Raw genomic sequence first — 15615 nt, 5'->3', positions numbered from 1 at the left:
CCAGCAGGGTGGGGCAATTGATTTCCCCTCCAGGCAAAAGCAGCAAAATGTCTGCCTGAGAAAGATGTCCTTTGCAGTATGGGGGAATGACTTGGCACAGGGATCCAGACAGGTGCCTTCTGATCTCTATCTCCAGAGCCCACAACCTTACATTCTCCTCACACAGCTCCAGTCCACTCTGCCCTCCCTTTGCTGGAGCCCAAGGTGAGTGGCTGCACACAAAACTTGGTGCATTGGCTCTTTAAGAGGGTGCCTGCATTTCCAGCCACCTCTCCCTGTCCAAAAGAAACCCTGCTGCTTTTCACAGCCAGATGTTATTTGGGCACCTTTCTCAGTTCTGGTGCTTTGGCCTGGAAGCCCAGCTGGGCGTTTAGGCCCCAGAGTCCTCAGTGGGAACCCACCACAGCTGAGATCTCCCTCCGAACCTTCAGCTGCTGCCTGTGGGAGCCCATCCAGCCCTCTCTCGCCTCCGCACTTCTTACCAGTCTCTGTGTGGTCTCCACTTTTCCTCCTTAGTTATGAGGGTGCTCTCCAGCTTGTCTTCAGTTGCAGTTGATTATTCAGTATAGTTTTTCTATATTTTCGTTGTAATTCCAGGTTGGTTGCAGGAGAGTGTCAGTGTAGCTTCCACTCAGTCTGCCACCATCTTTAATCTCCCTGCTCATCGATAATTAATCTCTAAAATATGAGAGTCAAGAAAGAAAAAAGGAGAAAGAAGCACGAAAGAGAGGAAGAGAAAGAGAGAGGGACTGGGTGAAGGAAAAAAGAAAGAGAGGGGAATGGAAGTGAAGGACGAGAAACAGAAAGAAAGAAGGAAGAAAGGGAGGGAAGGAAGAAGGAGACCCTCCCTGTAGCCACTACAGCTGCTGCATGTAGCCAGGTGAGATTCTTCATTGTCTTCATCATGACCACCACCACCATTATCCCGATCAAGAGCATCTCCCTCCCTCCAGCTCACATCAGAATTCTCAAGTTCTTCAATGGCAGGCTCTGTTCACACTTGTGGAGTAACAGGGAGTGCATTTACCCTGCCAATTGAAAGAATCCCCCCAAACCAGAGACATTATATGAAACACAGGCTGTAAAGAAAACGGGTATCAAGCAATGATGGACAGTGATCCCAGGGAGATGGGAAACAAGAGGTCTGACCTGCATTTGCCCCGCTGACTGTTTGGTGAGGGAGTTTCCTGGTAGAGGCCAATGGACACTCCGAGTTTAGGAGATGGAACTGAAATTCTCAGCACCCAGAGTTTGCGGGTTAGAGGACCAGAGGGAAGAGAGTGGCAGAGGGTGAGGACCCTGTGTATCCACAGGAGTCCCATTGGGGTATTCCACAGACCACTGATCAGCACAAGTGTATGAGGAAACTTCGTGAGGCTTGGGGAAGAACCGCCTGAACAGATGAAAGGTACTAATGCCCAGCGCTCAAGCAGGACAGAGACTAGTGGCTGTCCCCTCCAGCCAGGATGGTAAACCTCACAATTTGGGAGGCATTGGGTAAGGTGCTCGGAAGGGTCTTGCCTCAGTGGTGTGGGAAGAAAATGACTCCTATACTGAAAGGGCCCACGCAGCAAATCTTCAGAGCCAGACCCTGAAGGATCCAACTATTTCCAAGCCACTTAACAGCATCCAGAACAAAGCTCAAAAAATACAGGGTGGGGCAAAAGTAGGTTTACAGTGGTTCATATGGAAAATAATACAATAATAAAGAATAATAATACAAGAATAAACTCTGTGTTTCACATACTCACAACTGTAAAGCTACTTTTGCCCCACACTGTATGTCTAGCACTATAAAGATAACCAGCACTTAGGGGAAAATCATAATGTCTGGCATAAATGCAAAAGTACCAGAAGCAGAAAAATCCAACCAATAATGAGGAGAGAAATCATGCAATAAAAGCCTGGAAAGAAAGAAAACCTGCCTTTATTTGCAGATATGATCAGCTACAGAGAAAATCTGATGGTTTCTACACAAGAGCCACTAGACTAATTAGGGGGCTTAGCGAGTTTGCAGGACCCAACATATTTTTAGAGACAGATACTATATATAAGAACATGTTGCCCGGCCGGGCGTGGCTCAGCGGTTGAGCGTCGACCTAGGATCCAGGAGATCAGGGTTCGATTCCCAGTCCGGGCACATGCCCGGGTTGCGGGCTGCAGCCGATCAATGACTCTCTCATCATTGATGTTTCTATCTCTCTCTCTCCGTCTCCTTTCCTCTCTCTGAAATCATAAAGATACATTAAAAAAAAAAAAATGTAAAAATTAAAAATAAGAGCCTTAATTCTCCTTGTTGACATAAGGGATGAGACACACCCTCTTCCCGTTTCCTAAAGTGTTTGCTTTAGAAAACTTGTAAGTTCCTTCTCTGTTTCTTTGAAAGCATGTAATTTTTTTTTTTTTTTTTCTGCAGGGGACAAGAAGTCTGCATGTGATTGGCCACTTGGCACTACTTATATGTCTGGAAATCATCGTGGTCATCAACAGAAAGTCACTTGGGGAATCCAAGTCTTAGGATATGAATGCACTGACAGCCTGCTTCCCTTGAACCTCAGTCTACTTCATGCTCAGTCACTGCCACTCACCTAAGGCTGTCCCATTAGATAGGGACAAGGGTGGATCCTCTGAATATGAAGGAAACCTTACAACTTTTCTTTGCCTGCATTACCTGACACAGGCAGCCTGTACTCACTTCAAACACAGGCACAGAAAAGAACACCGAGCTGTTGAAACAGAAGTACAGGCAGAAGGCCACAGCTATGGCTCCACAACCAACCCATGCATTGCCTGAGGCAGGACCCACTATCATTCTCCTTTGTTAAGGCCGCACAGAAACCAGCTCTGAGCCAGGCACTCAATAAACCAGACATCAGGGGCCAGGAGACATCCAGACGGTGGTGAGACAGAGCTGTGGGAAAGCTCCAGGGTTTGGAAGAGACAACAGTGGACCCTCCAAACATGGGGACATGCTTTCAACAATTGCTCTTCCTGCACTATCAATGACCAGGGCACACGGAGCCCACAATCACTTTCGAATGCAGGAGTCACATAAATATTTTAAAAATCTTCTTGCCAGCTTTATGACCCAGGAATATAGTTTTCAGGCCCCTGAGAAACATTTCTTTGGAATGAAAACATCAAGCAAGATCGCATCCCAATCTCCTGGTTTCCATGGGAGGTTAGAAGCCTAACTTCAGTGGGCACCTGGCTCCGAGGTGCAAAACTAGCTCCCATCCTGCAGCTACAAGACATTGATTTTTCTCTTGGATAATGCCAATTGTATTAGTCTACTCAAGCTGCTCTAACAAAATACCAATACTGGGTGGCTTAAAGAACAGAAATTTATTTCCTTATAGTTCTGGAGGCTAGAAGTCCACAATCAAGGTGCCGGGAAATTCAGCTTCTGGCGAGGACTGCCTTCCTGGCTTGTAGATGGCCACCTTCTCCTATATCCTCACATGACCTTTCCTCAGTGCATTGGGATTGAGAGAGGGAGGGAGGGGGAAAGCAGGAGAACTGGGGTGGGGAGAGAAAGAAGGAGGAGAGGGGGGGAAGGAGAAAAAGGAGGAGGAGGGGGGGAGGAGGAGGAGTGGAGAAGAAGAGAAGAAGAGGAGAGAGAGCACAGGTGAGTTCTAGTGTCTTCTTATAAGGACACTAATCTTATAGGACCTCATTTAACCTTAGTTATTTCCTAAAAGGCCACATCTTTCAATACAGTCACACAGGGTTTAGGGCTTCAATATATGAGTTTGAGGTGTGGGAGCAACACATTCAGTCCAAAACACCAGTGAACTAATACATATGGTCACCCCAGTTACCAGGTAAATTTAAGATGAACTATATGTGAGACCTGGTGATCTCAAGTCCTCTTATTTGAGGACTAGCTATGTAGACCTTGAGAACTTGTATGTAGTGAGTTATATCTGCTTGGCTATACAAAAGGGTTAGATTTCTTTCTGTCTTTGGAATCTCTTAGCAGATTGTCCGTGGTGTACATCACATTCTGGTGCAATGGTTATTCAGTAATAAAACTGTTTTTCTTCTACCTTTGTGGAGACATTTTCTGGGTTGGCAGAAGATTTCATTCTATTTTTTGTTTCTTAGCTACTAAAAGTACTTGAGAAGAACCCTCTTAATAGTTGAGGAGAGAGGGCAAGGGGGGCAGGGAAACAGGTATCACCATTGTACACCCGTTTCAAAGAGGGTCAAATACAATTTCAAGATAGAAAAGGACCTAGGAGCATAGGGAAGCCAGGGTGGGCTTTCTTACCAACCTTCTTTTCTCTTCTACTTTTCCTGCATTTGTCCACTCCTGCACTTGTCCATTTTCATTAGCCACATGGACATTCCCTGGAGCCATTGGAAGAAAAGGCACTATCCCAGCCTCCTGGTGGCTCCACGTGACAGTGTTGAGGTTGGTACGATACTGTGGCTAAGACAGTGGGTGCTCAAATCAAACAAAGATTCAAATGCAGCCTCTGCCACTTCCTAGCTGAGTGACCTTGAGAAAGTTACTTAGCTTCTCTGGGCCTCAATTCCTCACCTACAAAAGGTGTAATAGTACCTGGCTCACTGGGTTTTTGTGAGAATTATATATAATAATGTAGGTAAAGTACATAGCATAGTGCCCCCATACCGAGGATTTTATTTTTCATTATATTTTCCCAAGACTATATACTACACTGTCTCCTCTCCCTCCCCCAAACTCATAACCAGTTGTCGCAGCACTTTTCTTCTCTGATCTGAAACAAGGACAGTAAGGCACAAAGTTTTTTTTAAAAAAAATGTCTTTATTGATTTCAGAGAGAGGAAGGGAGAGGGAGAGAGAGATAGAAACATCAATGATGAGAGAGTCATTGATTGGCTGCCTCCTGCACGGCCCTGAACTGGGGATCGAGCCCGCAACCCGGGCCCGGGCCCTGAGCGGGAATCAAATCTTGATCGCCTGGATCCTAGGCCGATGCTCAACCCCTGAGCCACGCCCGGCCAGGCACAAAACTATTATTCTAGTGTTTCTGGATTCTTAGCTTTGCTCATGCAAACTGAGTTATGCAAACTGAGTTTTTTGTTTGTTTGTTTGCTTTTCTTGTGTGGCAGAAAACAAATCCAGCAGTGACAGAGATGTGGGGAAACTAGCATTCTGGTGGGGGTGGGCACATTTTCTGGAGAGCGATTTTGTATTGTAGATCTACCTCTTGGAATCTATCTTAAGAAAGCAACCATTCGTACAGAGACCTATATACAATAACCCCATTAAAACATTATGTATAATAGGGAAAATGAGAACGATTTAAGTGTTGAACAATATTATAACGCACCTTCTGTGCGTCCATTCGATAAGATGTTTTTGAAGAATTTTTAGACAGAGGTAAGGTCCAGATGGTGGATGAGAAAATTTCAGGGGGGAAAATCAGTGCTAACCTTGAAAAACCTTACTTGTTTATATGACTGTTATACATTTAATGTAGTCCTACAACTTTAAAACTATAAAAGTATGCCAATCTGCTGACAGTAGTTCATGGTGAATGACAAGACCCAAGTAATTTTCATTTTCTTTCATTTCCTAAATCATCTTCAATTGCCTGCACTATGTGAATATTTGAACTCCAGAACCGCCCCTCCAACCCAAGGACAGAGGCAAGAAAATCTGGACGCTGGAAAGAAACTCAGATACAAAATATTAGCTCAGTTTTATTATCTTCGGTAGGCGATATTTAAGCACCAATTAAACAAGAGGGCAGAGTGCCCAAGGGCCAGTACAGGCAAACAATTAACCCCCCACTCCCAAATAAAGTGGCAACTACTGCAAAAACCGTGGCCCTAGGGAAGGATGCACTGCCTAGGACGGGACACTCCTGTGGCCTCAATCCCCGTTTTTGGGCTGAAACTTAGCACAAAACGGGGGCACGAAGTGCTGCATGGTATGCACCAATATGGAAAGCCGGTTCAGCATGGAGGCAGCAGAAATTTGCAGGAGGTCAGAGTCTTCAGCAGTTAATCGGCTAAGAGTGAGGGGAAAAGAAAATCACTTTCGAGGCGATAACTTCTGGCCTTCCTCACTCCAACCCCTCCCCGAAGGTGGCAACTGGACCTACTCCTTCATTAGAGAGGCCCTCAGGCTGCGACAGACCCGGTGCCCCATGGCCCTCCTTAGACCAACCCTTTGGTGTCTCCACATCTTTAACAGAGCGCCCCCCAAGCAGATATTTGCCCCGCCTCCTGCTGCTATTCCCACCCAGGCCCTTCTAGAACTTACATAAACAGGTCACTGCCGGTCACTGTGAGTTCCCAACGAACCATCCCGTGGTAGGGTTCAGCACCTGGGGTCAGATACCTGCGGGCCACCTCCGCATCCACGTAGGACAGGAAAGGCACCGTGAGGGCACTGGTGGAGTTAAGGTAAAGGCACCATCCACACACCAACTTTACGGTTCAGGCCCCCTTGCCTGTCAAAGGCCGGGCTTCTCCCAGACGACCCCTCAGGCCACCCGAGACCCTCCAGGATGAGTTTTCAAGGAACTCTGCACCACAGCCCCCCTCAGGCCACTCCCCATGTCTCCAGGACACCGCAGCTGCTTCCCCCAGCCACCTTGGGTCGCCATAATCCCCTTCTGTCACCCCAGAAGTCCACCCCGCTCCCACCAGCCCCGGAAGCCTATCCTGCCCATCCCCTCACCCCTTACTTCCACGGGAGGGGGGAGGGAGGCTCCTTGAAAAAGATACAACTCCAGCACTTGGCTTCCCAGGCGTCTGTCGGAGGCAGAGGCCTCTCCAGCCTGCCCGGAGTCGAGCGATGCCCCCTCCACCTGCGGAGCTACCTCAGCGGCAGCGCTTTCCGCTCCGGTGCTGGCCCGCTCTCCAGGGCCCATGGGGCCCCCTGGGCCAGTGGGTGATCCAGAACCACCCGCCATGCTGCCTGTGCGGTTGGCGTCGTCGTCCGGGGCCTGCATGGCGGCGCTGCCCACCACAAACCGGAACTACTTTTTCGCTCACCCCTGAGAGGCTAGACCCTCCCGTGAGGCCCCGCCCCCGCCCCGCCCCGCCCGCCGCAGGCAGCGCCTGCGCACACAGACCTGGAGGGGGCTCCTGGCATGGGATTGGTTCCCGCTAAGCCAGCCTTGCCTCCGACTGTCTGCCCTGCCAGGGAGACCCCGTTTCGTTTCCAGGGAGACACTGGGCTCCCTCACGAAGCCCCGCCCCTCTGTGACTGGGTCCCCGCAGGTCCTGCCCATCCTGGAAGAGAGAGGTTGGAGTGAAAGGCCCTAAGCGCAGGGCGCCGGAGTGAGTCCAGACCAAGGGGAGCATCAAGATGGGGAGAATGTGGCAGGGGAAACAGGGTCAAGCATGGCCAACTTAGCCTTGCAGGGACGCCGTGCCCAGGACTTGGAGAGGCGAGCCCTGAGGGAAAGAAACGGTCCATGTCCCTGTGGCCATTCTGTGTATCCATGGGTAAATGGCGGGGGACCGGTGGCATGCTGGGAGAAACTGGGTCCTATTCAGAAGTCTCTGGCAGCCTCAAACTTTTAGGAATCTGAGAATAAATAGTGTTTCTGAACATGTCCTAATGGGCTCCTGTCCCACAAGCAGCCAGTTCCCTCGGGCCAACCCACAAACTCGTTTCCCTTGAGGACGGGCTGTGAAAGTGCCCAAGTGCCCATGAAGACACCCGCAAGAGATTAATTAGAGCTTTCCACTCCCACGGCCTTGACAGCAGCTCCCAAACCATGCTGCTCCAGGCAGGCAATAAGGGCTACGCCTCACTCCAACAACCCCTCACACCCTCCCCCACATCAAACCACAGACTGAACAGAAACTTCAGGGGAAGCATGTGACTTCCAAGAAAAGGGGTCTCCCCAAATTGGGAGGTTGGCAGTGAGGAGTGTGGTCAGGGCTGGGCACTCATCCCCCCCTGCAGGCCCGGCCTTCACGACCTCATCTAAGCCCCATGGTATCTAACACGACTACCATCCTGTTGGGGGTCAGGGCTTCAATATACATGAATTTTGCAGGGGGAGGACCCAAACATTCAGTCCATAGCAGAGTGCTACTCGCTCACTCCATCTATGTTGGCGTGAATATTTTTAACAAGGAGCCAAAGATTGATGTGACCAAACATAGAAACAACATCTTTACTGGTTGATAATGCATGCTAGCTGTTGTGAGAGGTATGACAGGAGGAAGACCTAAGGTCTCACAGGTTCTCCCAGCTGAGGGACAGGACAGAGACAGCAAACTAAGATTTTGTGATAAAAATGTTTTAAAGCAATTCAAATCCAAACGCCCTCATTAAGCTCCTGGAATCAAAGGAGCTATCAAGGTCCAGATCTGTGATGATGGTTACTCTACTTTCTCTCAACTTCACCGTGGAGTGCCCCATTCCCCTGCTTGTGCTCCCTGCCTGAGGGACAGTGTTTCTCCAGCTGTCCTCACCAGTGGTGGTGACTGCTCATGCTCCTGTGCCAGGCCCACCCCTCACATCTCAGGTCCAGGAGGTGTCGCAGGCCACGTCTAGGTTCCTCTCTGCTGCTCTGGGCCACCCTTCTACCTGCTGTTCTGGTTGCTGTCTTTACCTAGCTCTGCTCTGTGTCCCAGAGGCTGCCCCAGGTGGACGGCACCACTCAGGAAGCTCCCTTGTCCAGACTGCCAGTTGGGCTCAGCCAGTGGAGGGCACCGACAGGAGACCAGAGGATGGGAGGAGCGAGAACCAAGGGTATTTGTACCTTCCCCCCAACACACATCCTCTGAGACTCCCTACAGTTCTGGAAGTGGCTGCATTCCTCAACTCTCACCCAGATGCAGTAACACTGATCCCTGTCCCTGCCCCTTTAGGCCCAGGCTCGTTATAGAGAAGATGGCTTTTCTTGGTGCCTGACCATCCCTTGGTGGCTGTGACATGCTGGTCAATGTTTGACAACTTGTTCTCTGGGGTGTGGACGGGGTGGGGGGATTGGAAAGTATGCATATATATGTATAGAAGTTTATTATAACTCTAGCTCTGTTATAATTCTGACTCACATAAAGAATGTGTAGTACACAATTTAAAATTATAATAAAATATAAAATACTCTTTATTGTAAATTTCATAGACTTCATGGATTCTCACGGATTGCTTTAGTTGACTTTTGCCAAACTCTTGTTTGTATCTGTAGCCGATCTGTGCTTGCAAGTGATGAGCCAATGTGGTCGTGACACGAATGTCACTTGATAATTTCATTCACGGTCATGAGTAAGGCAAAAACGAAACAAGACAGACACACATCCATCAGTGACGTGTGGAGCTTCTTTTCCGAGTCGAATAATGGTGTTGGAATATGCCAAAAGCATTTCTTCAAATTTTTATGCTATTCACAATGGAACAGCTACAGACAACACACAATTTTAAGTGCATTCAATCTCGTTAATTATTATCGTTTCCTCCATCACTTTCTTAAGTCTAGGCAATCAACAAAACAATAAGCCAAGGCCTGATTTGTACCATTTGCCAATTTCCGTGGTGTCAATATTCTAACCCTGGCCAATTTCAAGCCAGCAGCAGATGTCATGGAACACAGGGTTGGGAAAGATGTGTACTCGTTCACCATTATATAGTATTTCCACCATATAGTTCCAATAGACAAAGTTAACTACAAGAGCATAGATGACAGTAATGTGTAATAAGATAATTAGAAAGCGGTGGGTTGTTTTTCTTACCTTTGAAAGGTATAATTCATTTAATTGTAAGTTCATGTAATCAAAATTTTAATAAGTATGCAAAATAAATGACTTCTAGACATCACCATGCAGCATGGTGCCTATAGTCAACAATATCGTATTATATCCTTAAAATATGCTATGCTAAATATTCTTACCATACACACCCAACAAAATAATAAAGGGGGTGGGGGAAAACTTTGGTTGGTGATGTCTATGCCCTTGATGGTGGTGATGGTTAGCAGGTGTATGCTTACCCCCAAACTAGTACAGTTGTATACATTAAATATGCACAGCTTTTTACATGTTAAACAAACCTCAATAAAGTGGTTTAGAGAATAAAATAAGCTTCTATTATTGGCTGCTTTGAACATCCAACTCCCAAATTTTTGATGATTTAACACTCAGCTCTCGGGAGCCCACATGAGCCAGCTCCGACTCGCCACTGCTTCTTGGTCCCTTGCCCTTGCTCACACCTCTCTAGATAGTCCTCTCATTGAGCACTCCTCAGCTAAAAACTTTACAGGTTGGTCGGCACTCTAACAAGAAGCACAGCGCCCTTCCTTCCAGCCACGGACTGGATTTACAGCTAAAATACTGCATAGCCAGCTTGAAAAAAACAAGAGAAATATAGCTTATGGACATATTTTGAGTAAGGAGCACTGAAGAAACACCATAGAGTCTGATAAGAGAGGGGGAGGTGTAGAAAGGGGGAGTCCCCCCTGAAGCCTGTGCTCAGCCGTGAGGCCTGAGGGTTAGAGCCTGGAAAACTCCCTCCCCTTGGGAGTGCAGGCTGGCATCCAAAAGGTGGAATTTCAAACCTGGGGCAGAAGAGAAGGGAAGGAGAGCCTGTGCAGGGTGGGCAGAGGGAACCAGGGGCACAGTGTGCTGTGAGGAGGGGGCTGCTCCTTCCCAGTGAAAAAACGCAGCTAATGGCAGCAGCCTGGGCAGGAGAGATTCACCCCGGGTGCTGACTGCAGGAAAGGCTGTCCCTCAGGGTGTGGCTTCCTAATAGAAAGGTGCCAGAGGGCTGCACTCAGCAGTGACCTAAAGGGACCCTCTGCTTTCCTGTAAGGCATTGTGTAGAACCCCAGAAAGCAGTTGAACTGTATGGCGTAGGGAAGGGGAAGAGACACCTCCTGGCACCAGAGAGAGGGACCGGAGCTGCCAGTGGGCCGGATCGCGTCTCCAGCTGCCAGAGCTGCTGGTGGGATGCATTGGAAGTTGTTGACCTGCTCTGAAGAGAGCCGGGATAGCACACAAGGAGCTGCCCCAGCTTTGCTGAGATCAGCTGTCCAGGAGACCTGCGTGGGGCTGACCTTGTGACCCCTCCAGCTTGGATCCAAGGCGCAGGGGTGCCAGATCTTCGCAAAGCAGGTTTTCTGCCTGTTTTTTACTTTATATGTTTTTGATTACTGGTCGGCACCTCACGGCATCCAGCTTCCTGGCTTGCACTGGGGAGACAGACCAGCGAAAGCTGGGTTTTGTGCCTGCATTGTGGAGAGTTTGAACTGAGCGCCCTGTGAGATCAGCCAACCAGAACTGGGAAAGGAGGGCCGGAGCATGTCTACCTCTCCTTCAGGTGAGGAGCACCATCCCCAACAGGAAAAGGGGTGGTTCAGCTCACTGAAGGCCCAGATATCCCTCGCTGGGCATAGGAGGACATTGTAAGAGTAAGACTCTCAGGGACTATTGTTTGGGAACTGGAGGAAATGCATAAAACCCCTCCTGGGGGCCGGGCAGGCAAAGTGTTCACCAGAGTCCCTTTTGAGCAATCCCACTGAGCCCAGGCCACTGAAACTGCCCATCCAGAAAAGGCAACAGGCTGAATTAAATCTGAAACTGCAGCAGGCCGTTGTATGGGGAACTAGAATTGGGCGATATGGTAAAAATTGAGGAGTTGGCTTTGAAGCAGAGATCAACTTCCCCACAGTAAGCGCCTGACAGCGAAACCTCTAAGGAAGGGGAGCAATGTCCCCAGCTACACTTGCGGGCCTGTACCCTAAAGAGTCTTCAGAAGACTCTGGAGTAAGACCAGGCAACCAAAAGGGGGAGGCAAATAGCTGACAGACAGCCTGGGACCAGCCAACTACCTACGGACACCAGAGACAAACCTCGACAGCTCCTGACATTGGCTGACACACAAGCCTCCCAGGAGACCTGATATCAGCACACAAAACACTGAGCCTCAGACAACATAAGCTGCCCAGACGAAACTCACCTGATTGTCTTTTTTTTTTAGAAAAAAAGTAAAGAAAACAATTTTCTTTTTAAGTTTTTAAATTGTTTTTCATTTCTTAATTTCTTCTTTAATTTTTTAAAAATTTGTTTTGTCAATTCCCAGGCAGCAGTTGAAGGAGATGGTGTTCTACCACCTTCTGGCCTTTCTGGTTTATGATGAAAAATCACCAGCAATTCTAATTGTTTTCCTTTTATGGCTCCCTTAGGATCTGTTTGAGTACTTTTCTTTTCTTTTTTTAAAAAAATATATCTTTATTGATTTCAGAGAGAGGAAAGGAGAGGGAGAGAGAGACAGACAGAAACATCAATGACAAGAGAGTCACTGGGGATCGAGCCCGCAGCCCGGCCACGTTCCCTGACCGGGAATCGAACCTCGATCTCCTGGATCCTATGTCGATGCTCAACCGCTGAGCTACGCCCCGCCGGGCTTTGGTACTTCTCTTAAAAAAATCTATTTTATCAGATACGGGAAGAATGCGGCACTGTGAGAAGAAGCAGAGCATGCTTGCTCCTAGACACAGACTTGATTTTCCGCTAAAATACTGCGTAACCAGCTTGGAAAAATCAGAGAAATATACTTGAGTGGACATATTTCAAGTAGGGCGCACTGAAGAAAGATCTTACAGTCTGGTAAGGGGGGAGGGCGTTGAAAGGGGGAGTACCCCCTGAAGCCTGTGCTTGGTTCTGAGGCCCTAGGGCTAGAGGCTGTAAAGCTTCCTCCCCTTGGGAGTGTGGACTGGCATCCAAAAGCTGGGATCTCAAACCTGGAGCAGAGGAGAAGGGAAGGAGAGCCCATGCGAGGAGGGCAGAGAGACCCCAGGGAACAGTGTGCCTGTGCAGACAGGACCACGCCTTCCCAGTGAAAGAAAGCTTCTAATGGCAGCCAGGACAGCAGTTTTCACACCGGGTCCTGACCATACAAAAGACTGTCCCACAGTGCGTGGCTCCCGAATGGAAAGGGCCTAGAGGGCTGCGCTGAGCAGCCACATACAGGGACACTCTGCCTTCCTGTAAGGCATTAGGTAGAACCCCAGGAAGCATTTGAACTGTATAGCGCATGGAAGGGGAAGACAGACCTCCTTTCACCAAGAGAGGGACTGGAGCTGCCAGCAGGGAAGATGGGGAATCTAGGCACCAGAGCTGCCAGTGTGGTGAATCAGGATTTTTTGACCTGCTCTCAGGGGAGCCAGGACAGCGTGCAAAGAGCTGCCCCAGCTTCACTGAGATCAGCTGTGCAGGGGAGCTGCATGGGGCTGGCTTTGCGACCCCTGCTGCCTGGTACCAAGGTGTGGGGGCCACGGGACCTCTCAGGGCAGGTTCTCTGCCCGTGTGCCGCCTGGTGCACTTTTGAGTTTTTGATTGCTGAATGGGCGTCCACCTTCCTGGCTTGCATGGGGGAGACAGACCAGCGAAAGCTGGGATTTCTGTCTGTGTAGTGTAGTGTTTTAAGTAAGCGCCCTGGGCAACAGCCAACCAGATCTCGGAAAGGAGGGGTGGAGCACTCCTAACTCTCCTGCAGGCTAGGAGAACCCCCACCCCAAAAGGAGAGGGGGTGGTTCAGTTCACTGAAGCCCCAGATGTCCCCCGCAGGTCATAGTCCTAAGGGGGAAGGGAGATAAGCTCTCAGAATGACAATATAAGAGTAAGACTCCCAGGGAGTATTGTTTGCGAACTGAAGGAAAAGCTTAAAACCCCTTGTGGGGGCTGGGCAGGCAAATTGCTTCCTGGAAATTTTTTTTGACTGAACCTACTGAGCTCAAGATGCTGAAACTGCCCATACAGAAAAAGCAACAGACTGAAGTCAATCTGAAACTGCAGCAGGCCATTGTATGGGGAACTAAAATTAGAGGATAGGGCAGAGAGTGAGGAGCTGGGTTTGAAGCAGAGACTAACTTCTCCACAGTGAGTGCCTGACAGCAAAACCTCCAAGTAAGGGAAGCAATATCCCCAGCTACACTGCCCGGCCTGCACCCTGAAGACTCTTCAGAAGACTCTGGAGTAAGACCAGCCAACCACAAGGGGGAGGCAAAATAGCTGGCAAGTGGAGGTGGTCCACAGAGAGCCTCAGATCAGTCAACCACCTAAGGACACTAGAGCCAAACCTACACAGCTCCTGACATTGCCTCATACACAAGTACTTCCCAGGAGAACTGAAATCAGCATACAAAGCAGTGAGCTGCACACAACGTAAGCTTCCCAGGCGAAAGTCACCTGAGTGACTTTTTTTTTTTTTTTTTTTTAGATAAAAGAGAGAGAGAAAAATTTTCTTTTTAAATTTTTAATTTTTTTAATTTTAAATTTTGTAATTAATTAAAAAAATTGTTTTGCTTTATTTGTTTTCTTATATGTTTCTTTTTGGCTTTGTTTTGTTTTGTCTTTGGTTAGGGCTGAGACACACAGTTATCCTACCTGAGAGGAGAGTTCTCCCAAGAATGGGTCAACATCAATCTAGACCCAATCACAACAGGAGAGCCCAAAGAACCCACAAAAGGGACACCCACAAAAGGGATACACCTAGAGCAAATAGCTCAGGAGTATAAGGAAAACACACCTCTGGGCTCCACTGGACATACACTACAAAATCCCACCCCACAAGAGTGAGAGACAGCAAATGTATCTAATACACAGATACAAACACTAAGAGCCACCAAAATGGGAAGACAAAGAAACAACGCCCAAACTAAAGAAAAGGAAAAATAGTCACAAAAAGACCTTGATGAGATGGAGCCAAGCAAGTTATCAGAAGTAGAGTTCAGAGTAATGGTTATAAAGATGCTCCAGGAAATTAATGAGAGCCACAAGACACTTAATGGAGAGGTCCAGGAACTTTGTGAAAACATGATAAAAGAGCGAGATATCATAAGTAAGAACCAGGCAGAAACGAAGAATACGATATCTGACATCAAGACTACACTGGAAGGAATTGGAAGCAGGCTCAGTGAAGCAGAGGATAGAATAAGTGACTTAGAAGATAAAGTAGAAAAAAACACTCAATCAGAGCAGCAAAAAGAAAAAACACTTAAAAAGCATGAGGACAGTCCAAGGGAGCTTTGGGACAACATGAAGCAAAACATTTACATCATAGGAGTTCCAGAGGGGGAGGAAAGTGAGCAAAGAATAGAGAATTTAGTGGAGGAAATAATGACAGAAAACTTCCTTACGCTGGTGAGGAGGAAGCCACACAAGTTCAGGAAGCACAGAGGGTTCCAAGCAAGAGGAACCCAAAGAGACCGATTCCAAGACACGTAATAATTAAAATGGTAAATATTAAGGACAAAGAGAGAATATTAAGGGTTGCAAGAGAGAGAGAAGCAGTGACCTACAAGGGAACCCCATAAGGCTGGCAGCAGATTTCGCAACAGAAACACTTCAGGCCACTGGGGATCGGCATGAAGTTCTCCAAGTAATGAAAAGCAAGAACCGGCAACCAAGACTGCTTTATCCAGCAGGGCTATCATTTAAAATTGCAGGTCGCCTGGCCGGACGTGGCTCAGCAGTCGAGCATCGACCTAGCATCCAGGCGATGGGGATTCGATTCCCGGTCAGGGTACATGCCCGGTTGTGGGCTCGATCAATGACTCTCTCATCACTGATGTTTCTATCTTTCTCTCTCCCTCTCCTTTCCTCTCTCTGAAACCAATAAAGATATACTTAAAGAAATAAAAAATAAAATTGCAGGTG

The 15615-nt window shown here is 48.1% G+C and overlaps 1 non-coding gene across 1 annotated transcript; it reads right to left on the bottom strand.

The window, feature by feature from the left end:
* Positions 1-2912: 2912 nt before the first annotated feature.
* LOC148090542 (small nucleolar RNA SNORA71) lies at positions 2913-3046 on the bottom strand. The gene has a single exon (XR_015713753.1). It is a non-coding gene; the product is annotated as a small nucleolar RNA SNORA71 (small nucleolar RNA).
* Between the last annotated feature and the right edge of the window lie 12569 nt (positions 3047-15615).

Source organism: Miniopterus natalensis, chromosome X (genome assembly GCF_054644295.1).
Source record: "Miniopterus natalensis isolate mMinNat1 chromosome X, mMinNat1.hap1, whole genome shotgun sequence".
NCBI lineage: Eukaryota > Metazoa > Chordata > Mammalia > Chiroptera > Miniopteridae > Miniopterus > Miniopterus natalensis.
The sequence above is the reverse complement of the archived record's forward strand: the minus strand, read 5'-3'. Positions and strand labels throughout refer to the sequence as shown.